The sequence below is a fragment of the Orcinus orca genome, unplaced genomic scaffold, assembly GCF_937001465.1.
Source record: "Orcinus orca unplaced genomic scaffold, mOrcOrc1.1 scaffold_61, whole genome shotgun sequence".
In the NCBI taxonomy this organism is placed as follows: domain Eukaryota; kingdom Metazoa; phylum Chordata; class Mammalia; order Artiodactyla; family Delphinidae; genus Orcinus; species Orcinus orca.
The window spans coordinates 936,720-953,612 of record NW_026044106.1 but is presented as its reverse complement, the minus strand read 5'-3'; the positions used below and the strand labels follow the sequence as shown (position 1 = coordinate 953,612).

At 44.2% G+C, this 16,893-nt stretch overlaps 1 long non-coding RNA gene across 4 annotated transcripts in view; it reads right to left on the bottom strand.

Moving 5' to 3' along the window:
* Nucleotides 1-16,893, bottom strand: part of LOC125963368 (uncharacterized) — a 441,676-nt gene that overhangs the window by 278,689 nt on the left and 146,094 nt on the right. The window contains exon 1 of one of the 4 annotated variants that reach the window (XR_007475237.1): nt 5,750-5,833. The exons of the other annotated variants lie outside the window; for them this stretch is intronic. This is a non-coding gene — a long non-coding RNA (uncharacterized LOC125963368). Of the gene's footprint in view, nt 1-5,749; nt 5,834-16,893 lie in introns of those variants that run through there. 4 annotated transcript variants of the gene reach the window in all.

The window sequence follows — 16,893 nt, the reverse complement described above, 5'->3', positions numbered from 1 at the left end:
ATGCAATATCACTCAGCAATGAAATCTATGTCATCAGGCCCATAGCAGCATAATGAGTGGATTCAGGTATGATGATTCTAACTGAAATAAGTCACACAGAAAAAGAAACATCATAAGATATCACTAATACACGGAATGTAAACTTGGCTACATAGGAACTCAATTACAAAACAGAACAGGGTCTCAAATTTAGAAAACCAACTTATGCTGGCTTAAGGGGAAAGGTGAGTTGGGGTGCTGCATAAAACCAGAGATTGAAATGAGCACAGATAAAGTTCCTTAAGCCAAATATGGTATAGACAAGAGCTACTCCTTGCTCAATGAAATGGACTCAACACCCCATATTAAACGCCTAAGAATGTACCTGACTAGTAAGTATCTTAAAACCTATGGATTGCCATGTCTCTGAAAGAGAATCAAGCATGTGTACAGAGGCATAAACGCAGCAGTGATAGGATTGGAGAGGTTCGGTGAGCAAACGAAGACCCTTTGAAGTCATATTGCATGGTACCCATTCCACGGGTCTCAACTCTCCAGGTTTAAGGGATACTTCCTTCAGGTGAAACATGCATGTGGAACCCAGAGTATAATCAACCATGTGATCGGGAGACGTGTTCCAATATGTCTCAGTTCTCGTCCCCTGGTACTCGGGTGCAACTTTCCAGACGCTTTACTAACACTCTCCCGACTTGGAGAGTCAGTGCCTTTAACCTCCTGTTTGGCCCAGTTTGCAATTTCTGCGGAAGATGAACAGGAATAGGGAGAACCAATGAGAGACTAGCTGGAGGTGTCTGGACGGGCAAATTTAACTCTCATTTCCCACCAGGAAGAGGAATTAACCAAAGGCTCAGCGTGCCGTGCCGGAACTAGATTAGAGCCTGAAGCAATCCTGCGGTGTTGCGGCCAGCTCACAAGAAAGCGAGTTGAAGAAAGGAGCTCAGGGGCACTGTAATTGACAAACCTGCAGAGTTATAAATGACAGCTATCGTCCAAAAATATACTGAAGTAAGGCTGCCAAGAGGACTTGAAAGCGGGGCAGAATTGCAGGAAACCGATTTCAGGAGGTAGACTGGAATTGCATTGAAAGCATAGGAAAAGAGGCAGAACGTGGACAATGATGCACTTGGCCAAAAAGGGCGTATGCGTTTTTTCCTGAATATATTCAGGAAAAAACGCATACGCCCTTTTTGGCCAAACAAGCAAGCTTGCAAAGGGAATCTGCACTACAATGAAGTCTCACTTCCCCCCGGTCAAAAGGGCCATCTGAAAAAAGTGTAAAATCCAGAAAGGCAGGACAGGCCATGGAGAACTGGGAGCCTTGTTATGCTGATGGGCGGGATGTAAATTGCCAACAGGCACTGGGGAGAAGTGTATGGTGTTTCCTGAAACATCTAAAAAACAAAGCAACAGAGCCTAGGGCACTTCCACTTATGGTCCTATAGCTTAGGGAAATTAAAATCAAAAAGACACAGCCACCCCAAAATTTGGGACGGCTCTGTTTACAGGAACCTCTTCTGTAGCAGAAGTTAAATATGCCAGATAGCAAATAATGGATAAAGAAGTTGCGGTACTTACGTACAACAGAATACCTCTCAGCAATGAAATCTATGTCACCAGGCCCGTACCAGCATAATGAGTGGATTGAGGCACGGTGATTCTAAGTGAAAAAAGTCACACAGAAAAAGAAACATCATAAGGTATCACTAATACACGGAATGTGAACTTGGCTACACATGAACTGAGTTACAAAACAGAACAGGGTGTCAAGTTTAGAAAACCAACTTATGCTTGCTTAAGGGGGAAGGTGAGTTGGGGTGCTGCATAAAACCAGAGTTTGAATTTAGCACAGATACCGTTCCATAAGCCAAATATGTAATAGACAAGACCTACCCCTTGCTCAACAAAATGGACTCCACAATGAGGTATCACCTCACACCTGATAGAATGGGCATCATCAGAAAATCTACAAACAAAAAATGCTGGAAAGGGTGTGGAGAAAAGGAACCCTCTTCCACTATTGTTGGGAATATAAATTGATACAGTCACTATGGAGAACAATATGGAGTTTGTTAAGAAACTAACAATAGAATTACCATATGATACAGCAATCCCAGTACTGGACATATACCCAGACAAAACCATAAATCAAAAAGAGACATTCACCGCAATGTTCATTGCCTCACTCTTTACAATATCGAGGTAATGGAAGCAACCTAAATGCCCACAGACAGACGAATGCATAAAGCTGTGGTACATATATAAAATGGAATATTACTAAGCCATGAAAAGGAATGAAATTGGGTCATTTGTAGAGACGTCGATGGATCTAGAGACTGTCATACAGAGTGAAGTAAGTCAGAAAGAGAAAAACAAATCTTGTATATTCATGCATATATGTGGAACCTAGAAAAACTGTACAGATTAACCATTTTGCAAGGCATAAATAGAGCAACAGATGTAGACAACAAACGTATGGACAACAAGGGGGGAAAGCTGTTGGGGGGGTGGTGGTGGGAGGAGTTGAGAGACTGGGATTGGCATGTATACATTTATATGTATAAAATAGATAACCAATAAGAACCTGCTGTATAAAAATATAAAATAAAATTCAAAATTAGAAAGAAATAAAATTTAAAAAATAAAACAGAAAAAACAATTATTCCCTTCACATACATGTATTTATATGAATAAATTATTTCCATGCTTATATCTGTAAATACAAAAAAGAGGAATAAAATCTACCTTGAACCAAAAACGAAAAAGAGAAAAAAAACACAGAACCCACCAGTTCCACAGAGGAAAACCGTATCAGGGCACTTGCTCCAGTTGTAAACAATTCTGAAGTTGGTCAGTGGTGGGGAATCGTCTCCCATTCAGCCAGCAGCCCCCACGCAACAAGCGTCCTCATTGCAAAGCTGGGGCACCGTGCCAAGGCATCTGTGAGTAAACGTGAGCTGAGCCCCAGGCCAGTTGCTGCTGAACTATTCCCACCCGTCCCAGGTAAAACACCTGAATATATACAAGGACTTGAAAGCCTAGAGGAAGGGCCATAGAGCCACACGAGTGACAGCATGCCGGCCGACTTGGTGCCTGCAGGCCAGCCAGGATGGTCCTGGCCCTGGGTGCTCTTCTGGAAGATTTCCATTTCCCTGCCTGAGATACCCGTCCTGTCCCTGCCCCCACTGCTTTTTTCCTTCCTCACCTCTGCCCAGGGAGAAATTCCAGCAGCAGGTATGGGTGACACATCCTCTTCTTTAGCAGGTGGCAGCCTGGCAACTGCTGCAGAAAGTCCAGCAGAGCCCCGCTCACACTGGGCCACCCACAAAGCCGTGGCCTCTCACTCCCTCCCACCAGCCCAGCCCCGAGACTGCTGACAGGGCAGAGAAAATGGCGTCAGGCACGGCTGCAGGGGCTCTTGCTGCCTGGAGTGGTATTTATATTGATCTCAACCCAGGCACACCTGGGGAGGGCTGGCCGGCACGGTAAGGCTGTCCAGGTCAGCCAATCATCACCCCTCAGGGGCTCACAGTTGCAGAAAATGGAACTTGCTGAACCGGTCAGGTCCAAGGAACAGGTGTGGGCTCCTGAGAGTCAGGATAGACAAGGGGCTGCAGCTTTGGCTTGTTTTCTAATCATTTTATCTGGCCCATGAGTGGGAGACAACTTCAAGAAAACCCTCTCCTAATGAGAGGAACCCAGGAGTCAGGGAGAGGAGGGGTGGGTGGTGGTTGGAGACAGAGGCCTGGTGCCCCGGGTGCAGTGGAAGTCTCTGGAAGACCAGGTGGAGGGAGGCCGCACAGAGTGATGCCCAGGGTCACAGACCTGTCGCAGCTGCTGTTTGTTAGTTCAAGTCCTGCTCTGAGGTGCTCTGTGTCAGCTCTGAGCGACAGGTGAGCAGGGGGTGCTCTGCAATGAGGGCTATGTGCACAGTTCCTGTGTGCCCAGCCCTGCCACGGTACCTGCAAGGGTAGCTCTGTATCCTGGGAGGGGCCTGACCACAAGAGCCCCGTGGGCTGGGGTGGGGGTGGGGTACCTGCCCAGGTGAGCTCCATATTCTGGGATTGGTCTGACCACGAGAGCCCCATGGGCTGCTGGGGACCTGGCAAAGGATGTCAGGACAGTCAGTGAAGCCACCGAGGATATACCTCCAGCTGCTCCTAATTCCTACACCCTGCTGGTCATTCTACCAACCACCAGGACATGGTATTCTGTATTAGTCTTCAATGATGCCTTCTTTTGTATTCCATTAGTCCCAGAGTCACAAGAAATTTTGGCTTCTGAGTGGCAGGACTCAACGTACAACTAAAACAATACTTCCGGGCCGTCTTGCCCCAAGGGTGCAAAAATTCCCACACCATCTTTGGGGAAAGCTTAGCTAAAGACCTAAAAGTTCTACCTCTGGAAAAGGAAATCCTCCTTCAGTATGCAGACGACATTCTGATCACCAGCCCTACTAAGGAGGCCTCTGAACTACCAAGCCAATAAAGGATAGAAGTTGTCCAAGAAAAAGCTCAAATATCACAGACTGCGGTGACCTGCCTGGGCTTCATTCTCACAGAAGGTCGGAGAAGCCCATCCCAGGAAAGGGAAGAAACCATTTGCAGCCTTACCCCTTTCTAAAACTAGAAGACAGCTTAGGGGTTCCTGGGGAGGCCAGGGTTTGCTGCTTCTGGATCCCTAACTACAGTCTACTAGCTGGGCCTCTATATGAAACACTGAAAGGAAAAGATGATGATCCTTTTGAATAGAATCCAGAAGTGGCCTTTCAAGAATGGAAAGAGCAGTCAATTCAGACCCTTGCCCTGGAACTCCCTAATTTAGCTAAACCCTTTGACCTTTACATTCCCGGTGAAAGGTGAATCGCCATTGGAGAATTAGTGCAAAAACTGGGACCACTTGAAATGGAACAATGCAAGAATGCCATCCAGGTAGGATAAACTACGGTCACCAAGGGGCTTGGCCCACTGCCACATCTGGCCAAGATACTGGCGGTATCTAAAAACCTGGAAATCAGCAGCCCAAAAGGCCACCTCCCTCCTAAGGGAAAAGGACCCCACGTGGTGATCCTAACCACCAACCATGCTCTGAAGTTGCAGGGTTCGCTCCGTGGGCCCACCAACCTCGAGTGAGGAGACCCTCCAACTCCAACATGCAGAGAGATAACCTGGGGCAACAGGGCACCATGACGACTCGTGTGAACATCACTTGACCTGGAGTTTCTCTCATAAAACAACAAGAGTGTGTCCCAAAAGAGTAGACTACTGCTTGCAGGACTTACTGCACCGAGAGGGGAGCTAATAATCTTGGCGGGGGAACCATATATCACACTGTCACCATAGAAAAGCCTACAAACACCGTGATGATGGTGGTGAATGAGGAACGGGACAAAAGGCAGAGGAGGGGTTTGTCCCCAGCAAAGCCCATTAAAAATCCCTGGGAGATAAAAATAGAATCTGGGCAATAAAGTCAAGTCTAACCTTTTTTATCCTTTGTGCTTTGTCTAATTTCATGTGCTCCTAGGGTCCCGCATGCAGAGGTTCCACACCCGGCACTTCAGACCAGATTTCCTAGTGCAGAATGGCTGGGTCGACACCTCAGCTCCTGGGGCCCAGTGCAGACTCTGCGATATAGAGCCGGAGCTGCAGCCAACCCAGCCCTCGAGAGCTCCGCCCCCTCCCTCCCACTGACTCTGACAGGATCTCTACACAGCAGCCCAGCCCACAGCCCACGGGGTAGTGCATGCTCTCACCTCTCCATTCTCTGATCAAAATATAAAGTTTCCTTTGCTTGTGAACCAAACTCAGTCTCGATCTGTTGGCCCCAATGACACTGGGCAGGGGGACACTTGTTGGGGTCCACTCTGGAGGATCAGTAACAGAAATTGAGACTATTGTAACCTCAATGAACAGATGTGTGAGCCAAACTGTAGTTAACATAGAACAGTGTATAAGGCTCGGGTAAAATAAGATGTTTCTAACACTTCCATTTGATATTTCCATCACTTTATTATAAGCAAGTTCAGTGAAAAGGTTTGTCTTATTTGTCAGGTCAATATTAGAGAAACGAAGTGATTTCTTTCCAAGGATGTACATCTAATAATCTTGGTTAAAGCTTCAATCTTGTTTTAAATGCTTTTCCATTGAAAATGATACCTCTCTTTCAGCTCCCCCATTTCTGAGAAGTATAAAATCTTATAATTTATTATTACCAAAGGGGAAAGGTGGGAGGAGGGATAAATTAACAGTTTGGGATTAACACATACACACTGCTATGTATAAAATAGATCATCAACAAGGAACTACTGTATAGCACAGGGAACTACACTCAACATTTTGCAATAACCTATAAGGGGAAATAATCTGAAAAAGAATAGATATTTTTATTGACATCATCTATCAATGACAGTTAAGGTGTAACCTAAGGGAAGCTGGTGGTGAGTGCTTCTGACCCTGAAGACTTCAATCATCTAAAGTTTGGACTCTGCCTACTTCCCAAGGCCCTTAATGAACATATGTGTAGCCGTAGCTTAAAAAATTCCCCAGTTTGGGTTTCGGGGAGACACTGATTTTGAAAAAGCCCTGGTGTTCTCCTTACATGAATGGGACTCTTCCTACTGCTAAAACATGTCTGTCACACCCAGAGGATGGTATACCGTCTGATCGGGAAGCGTTTGGAAAAGGCATCTCATCTCCTCATCTCCTGGTGCTCGGGTTCACCCCTCCAGCGTCTTTACTAACAGTCTCCCCACTTGGAGAGGTCAGCACTGTCAACATCCTGTTGCGTACAGTTTGGAATTTGTCCAGAGGATGAAGCGGAAGGATGAGGAACAATGAGAGACAAGTCCTAGGTGTTCAGACAGGCACATGTCACTCTAATTTCCAATCAGGAAGACGAATTGACCAAAGGCTAGGGTTGCCCATGGAAACAGTATAGGGCTTGAGGAAATCCCGCTGCTTTGTGGCCAGTTCCCATAAACACAAGTTGAACAATGGAACTCAGGGGCAGTAAAATTCACGAAACTGCAGAGTTGAAAATATCCATCACTGAAAAATGTCTTGAGGAAAGTCAGAGAAAAGGACTTGTAAGCAAGGGAGAATGGCAGGAAAGGGATTTGAGGAGGTAGAAAGGACTCGCCGTTAAGCACAAGAAAAGGAGCTGAACATTGCCAACATTGCAGTTGGCCAAAAAGGGTGTATGCGTTTTTTTCTGTATATATTCAAGAAAAGGGCATACACTTTTTTAGCCAACCAAACAGGTGGGCACTGGAAGTCAATACTACAAAAGATATCACTTCGCATCAGTCAGAAGAGCCATCCTCATAAAGCGTAAACAACAGAAATGCAGGACAGGGCAAGGAGAAGAGGGAGCCCTGTGAGACTTATAGTGGAAATGTATATTGCCAACGGCCATTCTGGAGAAGTGTATTGTGTTTACTAAAGCATCTAAAAAATGAGCTACAGAGCATAGGGCACTTGCACTCATGGGCGTATATCTTGGGAAAAACAAAAATCGAGAGGACACAGGCACCCCAATGTTTACCCCCTCTCTGTTTAAAAGATCCTCGACTAGGATATAACTTAAATGTCTCTGGAGAGAAAAAATGGATAGAGATGTGGTACTTAGGTAGAGTGGAATATTATTCAGCCTGGAAATCAATGAAATATGGCCAGTTGTAACAACTCCGGAGGAGTTACGTATGATCATTCTAAGTGACATAATTCAAAAAGAAAAAGACACATATCATAAGATATCACTTAAAGGTGGAATCCAAAATGGCTACACATGAAATAAATTACAAAACAAAAACATAGTCAAATATGTAGAAAACACGCATAAGGCTGCTAAACGGGAAAGGTGGGGAGGGGTGAGGCATCATCCAGGAGGTTGAAATTAGCAAAGATACCATTCCAAATACCAAACTGATAATCAACAAGGCCTACACGGTAGCTGAAAGAACTGCACTCAGCACACTCAAGTCACCGGAAAAGAATATATACGACTGGTAAGAATCTGAAAAAGAATTTACTGATGTCTCTCTGTACGTGAATCAAGTGGATGTACAGCAGCAAGAAACAGAGCTTTGAAAATCAGCTGTAACCAATATAGTAATAAATTGAAAAAAATAAACGACAGAGAGACAGAGAAAACCTCTTACAACTTTTCCTCAGGGACGGTGATGCAACATGGATTGAACACATCTAGACCCACAGCAGGATGAGACATAAGGCTGGAAACTGTTTGCACTAAGAGAAATGTGAGGTTGGGTGAGGAAATGCACACCCTTTAAAGTAATACTACCTGGTACCCATTCAATGGGTCCCAAATCTGCAGGTTCAAGGGATCTTCCTACAGCTAAAACATGCATGGAAAACCCAGAGGACTGTACACCATGTGATCGGGAGATGTGTCTAAAATGCAGCTCATTTATCCTCTCCTGGTGCTCCTGCTCACCATTCCAGCCACGTTACTTAGAATCTCCCCACTTGGAGAATCAGCACATTTCAACTTCTGTTTCACACATTTTGCAACTTGTGAGGAGGATGAACGGGAAGAGGGGGAACCAATGAGAGAATAGTTGTAGGGGTTTGGACGGGCACATATCAGTCTAATTTCCCATTAAGAATAAGAATTGAAAAAAGGCTCAGCCCGCCTCGCCGGAGCCAAAATAGGGCCTGAAGCAATCCTGCGGGTTTGAGGCCAGCTCACAAAAGAGCAACTTAAAAAATGGAGCTCAGGGTCACTGCAATTCACAAACCTGCAGAGTTATAAATGAAAACTAACGTCCAAAAATATGTTGAGGTAAGGCAAAGAAGAGGATCTGAATGCAAGACAGAATTGCAAGAAACAGATTTCAAGAGATAGATTGGACTCGTCTTTAAAGCACATGAAAAGCGGCAGAATTTCGACAATGATGCAGTTGGCCCAAAAGGGCGTATGTGTTTTTTCCTGATTATATCCAGGAAAAAACGCATATGCACTTTATGGGCAACGAAGCAAGCAAGCAATGCAAATGTGCACAACAAAGAAGTCTCATTTCCCACCGGTCAAAAGGGCCATCCGAAAAAATTGTAAAAACCAGAAATGCAGGACAGGCCATGGAGAAGAGGGAGCCTTTATACGTTGATGGGCAGTGTGTGAACTGCCGAGAGCCACTCTGGAGAAGTGTATGGTGGTTCCTAAATCATCTAAAAAACAGAGCTACAGAGCATAGGACACTTCCAATCATGGGAGTATATCTAGGGAAGTCTAAAAATCAACAAGACACAAGCACACCACAGTTTAGGGCTACTCTGTTTACAAGAACCTCAACTTCAGTACACCTTAAATATCCCAGGAAAGAGAACAATGGATAAAGAAGATGTGGTACTTATGTACAATGGAATATCTCTTCACCATGAAATCAATGTAATAAGGTTAGTACAAGGATAAAGAGTGGATTTAGGTCTGATAATACTACTTGAAATAAGTCAAACAGAAAAAGAAACATATCATAAGATATCACTTATAGAGGGAGGGTAAATATGGCTGCACAAGAAATGAATTACAGAACAGAACAGTGTCTCACATTTAGAAAACACACTTATGTCAGCTTAAGGGGAAAGGAGAGGTGGGGTGATGCATAAAACCAGAGTTTGAAATTAGCACAGATACCATTCAATAAACCAAATAGATATTAGACAAGATCTACACCTTGCTCAATGAACTGGCCTCAACACACCCTATACACCGCAGAGAAATATATCTGAGTAATAAGAATCTTAAAACCCATGTATTGATATATCTCCATAAGGGAATCAAGTGTGTGCAGAGCGGCACAAACACAGCAGTGAAAATGAGCTAAACCCCATTATAGAAATAAATTTTAAAAACAAAACGCAGAAACAATGAAAGAGAGAAAAATTCTTACAAAATTTGCTCAGGGGCTGTGATGCAACCTGGATTGACCACATGTAAACCCACAGCTGGATAAGACATAAGGCTGGACACTTGGGGATGAGAGGATTGGTGAGCTTTGGTGAGCAACTGCCAAAAGTTTAATGCAATACTTCATGCTACTCATTCCAAGGGTCCCAACACTCCAGGTTGAAGGGAATCTTCCTACAGCTAAACCATGCTTGGGAAACCCAGCGAATGGTATACCATATGATCAGGAAAGGTTTCCAAAATGCACCTCATTTTTCCTCTCCTGGGACTCTGGATCAAAATTCCAGTCGCTTTACTAAAAACATCCCCACATGGAGAGTCAATGCCTTTAAGTTCTGGTATCGCACAGTCTGCAGTTAGTGCGGAGGATGAATGGGAATAGGGGGAACCAGTGAGAAACTAGCTGTAGCGGTTTCAATGGGCACATGTCACTCTAAATTCACATCAGTAAGAAGAATAAACCAAAGGCACAGCAAGGTGCCCCAGAAGAAGAATAGGGCCTGAAGGAATCCTGAGGTTATGAGGCAAGATCACAAAAATAAGAGCTGAAAAATGGAGCTAAGGGCCACTGCAATTCAAAAAACTGCAGAGTTATAAAGGCCAACTATATTCAAAAAATATATTGAGGTAAGGCTATGAAGAGGCTTTGAAAGCAAGGCAGAATTGCAGGAAACGGATTTCAGGAGGTAGACTGGAATTGCATTTAAAGCATAGGAAAAGAGGCAGAACGTCGACAATGATGCACTTGGCCAAAAAGGGCATATGCGTTTTTTCCTGAATATATTCAGGAAAAAACGCATACGCCCTTTTTGGCCAACTAAGCAAGCTTGCAAAGGAAATCTGCACTACAATGAAGTCTCACTTCCCCCCGATCAAAAGAGCCATCTGAAAAAACTGTAAAATCCAGAAAGGCAGGACAGGCCATGGAGAACTGGGAGCCTTGTTATGCTGATGGGCGGGATAAAAATTGCCAGCAGCCACTTGGGAGAAGTGTATGGTGTTTCCTGAAACATCGAAAAAACAAAGCAACAGAGCCTAGGGCACTTCCACTTATGGTCCTATAGCTTAGGGAAATTAAAATCAAAAAGACACAGCCACCCCAAAGTTTGGGACTGCTCTGTTTACAAGAACCTCGTTTACGGTACAAGTTCAATATCGCAGAAAGTGAAAAACGGATAAAGAAGTTGTGGTACTTACGTACAATGCAATATGACTCAGCAATGAAATCTATGTCATCAGACCCGTAGCAGCATAATGAGTGGATACAGGTATGATGATTCTAACTGAAATAAGTCACAGAGAAAAAGAAACATCATAAGATATCACTAATACACGGAATGTAAAGTTGGCTACACAGGAAGTGGATTACAAAACAGAACAGGGTCTCAAATGTAGAAAACCAACTTATGCTTGCTTAAGGGGAAAGGTGAGTTGGGGTGCTGCATAAAACCAGAGATTGAAATGAGCACAGATAAAGCTCCTTAAGCCAAATATGGAATAGACAAGAGCTACTCCTTGCTCAACGAGATTGACTCAACACCCCATATTAAACACCTAAGAATGTACCTGACTAGTAAGTATCTTAAAACCTATGGATTGCCATGTCTCCGAAAGAGAATCAAGCATGTGTACAGGGGCATAAAGGCAGCAGTGATAGGATTGGAGAGGTTCGGTGAGCAAATGAAGACCCTTTGAAGTCATATTGCATGGTACCCATTCCACGGGTCTCAACTCTCCAGGTTTAAAGGATACTTCCTTCAGCTAAAACATGCATGTGGAACCCAGAGTATAATCAACCGTGTGATCGGGAGACGTGTTCCAATATGTCTCAGTTCTCGTCCCCTGGTAGTCGGGTGCAACTTTCCAGACGCTTTACTAACACTCTCCTGACTTGGAGAGTCAGTGCCTTTAAACTCCTGTTTGGCCCAGTTTGCAATTTCTGCGGAAGATGAACAGGAATAGGGAGAACCAATGATAGACTAGCTGGAGGTGTCTGGACAGGCAAATTTAACTCTCATTTCCCACCAGGAAGAGGAATTAACCAAAGGCTCAGCGTGCCGTGCCGGAACCAGATTAAGGCCTGAAGCAATCCTGCGAGGTTGCGGCCAGCTCACAAGAAAGCGAGTTAAAGAAAGGAGCTCAGGGGCACTGTAATTCACAAACCTGCAGAGTTATAAATGACAGCTATCGTCCCAAAATATACTGAAGTAAGGCTGCCAAGAGGACTTGAAAGCGGGGCAGAATTGCAGGAAACCGATTTCAGGAGGTAGACTGGAATTGCACTGAAAGCATAGGAAAAGAGGCAGAACGTCGACAATGATGCACTTGGCCAAAAAGGGCGTATGCGTTTTTTCCTGAATATATTCAGGACAAAATGCATACGCCCTTTTTGGCCAACCAAGCAAGCTTGCAAAGGAAATCTGCACTACAATGAAGTCTCACTTCCCCCCAGTCAAAAGGGCCATCTGAAAAAAGTGTAAAATCCAGAAAGGCAAGACAGGCCATGGAGAACTGGGAGCCTTGTTATGCTGATGGGCGGGATGTAAATTGCCAACAGCCACTTGGGAGAAGTGTATGGTGTTTCCTGAAACATCTAAAAAACAAAGCAACAGAGCCTAGGGCACGTCCACTTATGGTCCTATAGCTTAGGGAAATTAAAATCAAAAAGACACAGCCACCCCAAAGTTTGGGACGGCTCTGTTTACAAGAACCTCGTTTACGGTACAAGTTCAATATCGCAGAAAGCGAAAAATGGATAAAGAAGTTGTGGTACTTACGTACAATGCAATATCACTCAGCAATGAAATCTATGTCATCAGGCCCATAGCAGCATAATGAGTGGATTCGGGTATGATGATTCTAACTGAAATAAGTCACACAGAAAAAGAAACATCATAAGATATCACTAATACAGGGAATGTAAACTTGGCTACACAGGAACTAAATTACAAAACAGAACAGGGTCTCAAATTTAGAAAACCAACTTATGCTTGCTTAAGGGGAAAGGTGAGTTTGGGTGCTGCATAAAACCAGAGATTGAAATGAGCACAGATAAAGTTCCTTAAGCCAAATATGGAATAGACAAGAGCTACTCCTTGCTCAACGAGATGGACTCAACACCCCATATTAAATGCCTAAGAATGTACCTGACTAGTAAGTATCTTAAAACCTATGGATTGCCATGTCTCCGAAAGAGAATCAAGCGTGTGTACAGGGGCATAAACGCAGCAGTGATAGGATTGGAGAGGTTCGGTGAGCAAATGAAGACCCTTGGAAGTCATATTTCATGGTACCCATTCCACGGGTCTCAACTCTCCAGGTTTAAGTGATTCTTCCTTCAGCTAAAACATGCATGTGGAACCCAGAGTATGATCAACCGTGTGATCAGGAGACGTGTTCAAATATGTCTCAGTTTTCGTTCCCTGGTACTCGGGTGCAATATTCCAGACGCTTTACTAACACTCTCCCGATTTGGAGAGTCAGTGCCTTTAACCTTCTGTTTGGCCCAGTTTGCAATTTCTGCGGAAGATGAACAGGAATAGGGAGAACCAATGAGAGACTAGCTGGAGGTGTCTGGACGGGCAAATTTAACTCTCATTTCCCAAGAGGAAGAGGAATTAACCAAAGGCTCACCGTGCCATGCCGGAACCAGATTAGGGCCTGAAGCAATCCTGCGGTGTTGCGGCCAGCTCACAAGAAAGCGAGTTGAAGAAAGGAGCTCAGGGGCACTGTAATTCACAAACCTGCAGAGTTATAAATGACAGCTATCGTCCAAAAATATACTGAAGTAAGGCTGCCAAGAGGACTTGAAAGCGGGGAAGAATTGCAGGAAACCAATTTCAGGAGGTACACTGGAATTGCATTGAAAGCATAGGAAAAGAGGCAGAACGTCGACAATGATGCACTTGGCCAAAAAGGGCGTATGCGTTTTTTCCTGAATATATTCAGGAAAAAACGCATACGCCCTTTTTGGCTAACCAAGCAAGCTTGCAAAGGAATTCTGCACTACAATGAAGTCTCACTTCCCCCCAGTCAAAAGGGCAATGTGAAAAAAGTGTAAAATCCAGAAAGGCACGACAGGCCATGGAGAACTGGGAGCCTTGTTATGCTGATGGGCATGATATAAATTGCCAACAGCCACTTGGGAGAAGTGTATGGTGTTTCCTGAAACATCTAAAAAACAAAGCAACAGAGCCTAGGGCACTTCCACTTATGGTCCTATAGCTTAGGGAAATTAAAATCAAAAAGACACAGCCACCACAAAGTTTGGGACGGCTCTGTTTACAAGAACCTCGTTTTCGGTACAAGTTCAATATCGCAGAAAGGGAAAAATGGATAAAGAAGTTGTGGTACTTACGTACAATGCAATATCACTCAGCATGAAATCTATGTCATCAGGCCCGTAGCAGCATAATGAGTGGATTCAGGTATGATGATTCTAACTGAAATAAGTCACACAGAAATAGAAATATCATAAGACATCACTAATACACGGAATGTAAACTTGGCTACACAGGAACTGGATTACAAAACAGAACAGGGTCTCAAATGTAGAAAACCAACTTATGCTTGCTTAAGGGGAAAGGTGAGTTGGGGTGCTGCATAAAACCAGAGACTGAAATGAGCACAGATAAAGTTCCTTAAGCCAAATATGGAATAGACAAGAGCTACTCCTTGCTCAACGAAATGGTCTCAACACCCCATATTAAACGCCTAAGAATGTACCTGACTAGTAAGTATCTTAAATCCTATAGATTGCTATGTCTCCAAAAGAGAATCAAGCGTGTGTACAGGGGCATAAACGCAGCAGTGATAGGATTGGAGAAGTTCGGTGAGCAAATGAAGACCCTTTGAAGTCATATTGCATGGTTCTCATTCCACGAGTCTCAACTCTCCAGGTTTAAGGGATTCTTCCTTCACCTAAAACATGCATGTGGAACCCAGAGTATGATCAACCGTGTGATCGGGAGACGTGTTCAAATATGTCTCAGTTTTCGTCCCCTGGTACTCGGGTGCAACATTCCAGATGCTTTACTAGCACTCTCCCGACTTGGAGAGTCAGTGCCTTTAACCTCCTGTTTGGCCCAGTTTGAAATTTCTGCGGAAGATGAACAGGAATAGGGAGAACCAATGAGAGACTAGCTGGAGGTGTCTGGACGGGCAAATTTAACTCTCATTTCCCACCAGGAAGAGGAATTAACCAAAGGCTCAGCGTGCCGTGCCGGAACCAGATTAGGGCCTGAAGCAATCCTGCGGTGTTGCGGCCAGCTCACAAGAAAACGAGTTGAAGAAAGGAGCTCAGGGGCACTGTAATTCACAAACCTGCAGAGTTATAAATGACAGCTATCGTCCAAAAATTTGCTGAAGTAAGGTGCCAAGAGGACTTGAAAGCGGGGCAGAATTGCAGGAAACCGATTTCAGGAGGTAGACTGGAATTGCATTGAAAGCATAGGAAAAGAGGCAGAACGTCCACAATGATGCACTTGGACAAAAAGGGAGTATGCGTTTTTTCCTGAACATATTCAGGAATAAACGCATACGCCCTTTTTGGCCAACCAAGCAAGCTTGCAAAGGAAATCTGCACTACAATGAAGTCTCACTTCCCCCCGGTCAAAAGGGCCATCTGAAAAAAGTGTAAAATCCAGAAAGGCAGGACAGGCCATGGAGAACTGGGAGCCTTGTTATGCTGATGGGCGGGATGTAAATTGCCAACAGCCACTCGGGAGAAGTGTATGGTGTTTCCTGAAACATCTAAAAAACAAAGCAACAGAGCCTAGGGCACTTCCACTTATGGTCCTATAGCTTAGGGAAATTAAAATCAAAAAGACACAGCCACCCCAAAGTTTGGGACGGCTCTGTTTACAAGAACCTCGTTTACGGTACAAGTTCAATATCGCAGAAAGTGAAAAATGGATAAAGAATTTGTGGTACTTACGTACAATGCAATATCACTCAGCAATGAAATCTATGTCATCAGGCCCGTAGCAGCATAATGAGTGTATTCAGGTATGATGATTCTAACTGAAATAAGTCACACAGAAAAAGAAACATCATAAGATATCACTAATACAGGGAATGTAAACTTGGCTACACAGGAACTAGATTACAAAACAGAACAGGGTCTCAAATGTAGAAAACCAACTTATGCTTGCTTAAGGGGAAAGGTGAGTTGGGGTTCTGCATAAAACCAGAGACTGAAATGAGCACAGAGAAAGTTCCTTAAGCCAAATATGGAATAGACAAGAGCTACTCCTTGTTCAACGAAATGGTCTCAACACCCCATAATAAACGCCTAAGAATGTACCTGACTAGTAAGTATCTTAAATACTGTAGATTGCTATGTCTCCAAAAGAGAATCAAGTGTGTGTACAGGGGCATAAACGCAGCAGTGATAGGATTGGAGAGGTTCGGTGAGCAAATGAAGACCCTTTGAAGTCATATTGCATGGTACCCATTCCACGGGTCTCAACTCTCCAGGTTTAAGGGATTCTTCCTTCAGCTAAAACATGCATGTGGAACCCAGAGTATGATCAACCGTGTGATTGGGAGACGTGTTCAAATATGTCTCAGTTCTCGTCCCCTGGTACTCGGGTGCAATATTCCAGATGCTTTACTAACACTCTCCCCACTTGGAGAGTCAGTGTCTTTAACCTCCTGTTTGGCCCAGTTTGCAATTTCTGCGGAAGATGAAGAGGAATAGGGAGAACCAATGAGAGACTAGCTGGAGGTGTCTGGACGGGCAAATTTACCTCTCATTTCCCACCAGGAAGAGGAATTAACCAAAGGCTCAGCGTGCCTTGCCGGAACCAGATTAGGGCCTGAAGCAATCCTGCGGTGTTGCGGCCAGCTCACAAGAAAGCGAGTTGAAGAAAGGAGCTCAGGGGCACTGTAATTCACAAAAGTGCAGAGTTATAAATGACAGCTATCGTCCAAAAATATACTGAAGTAAGGCTGCCTAGAGGACTTGAA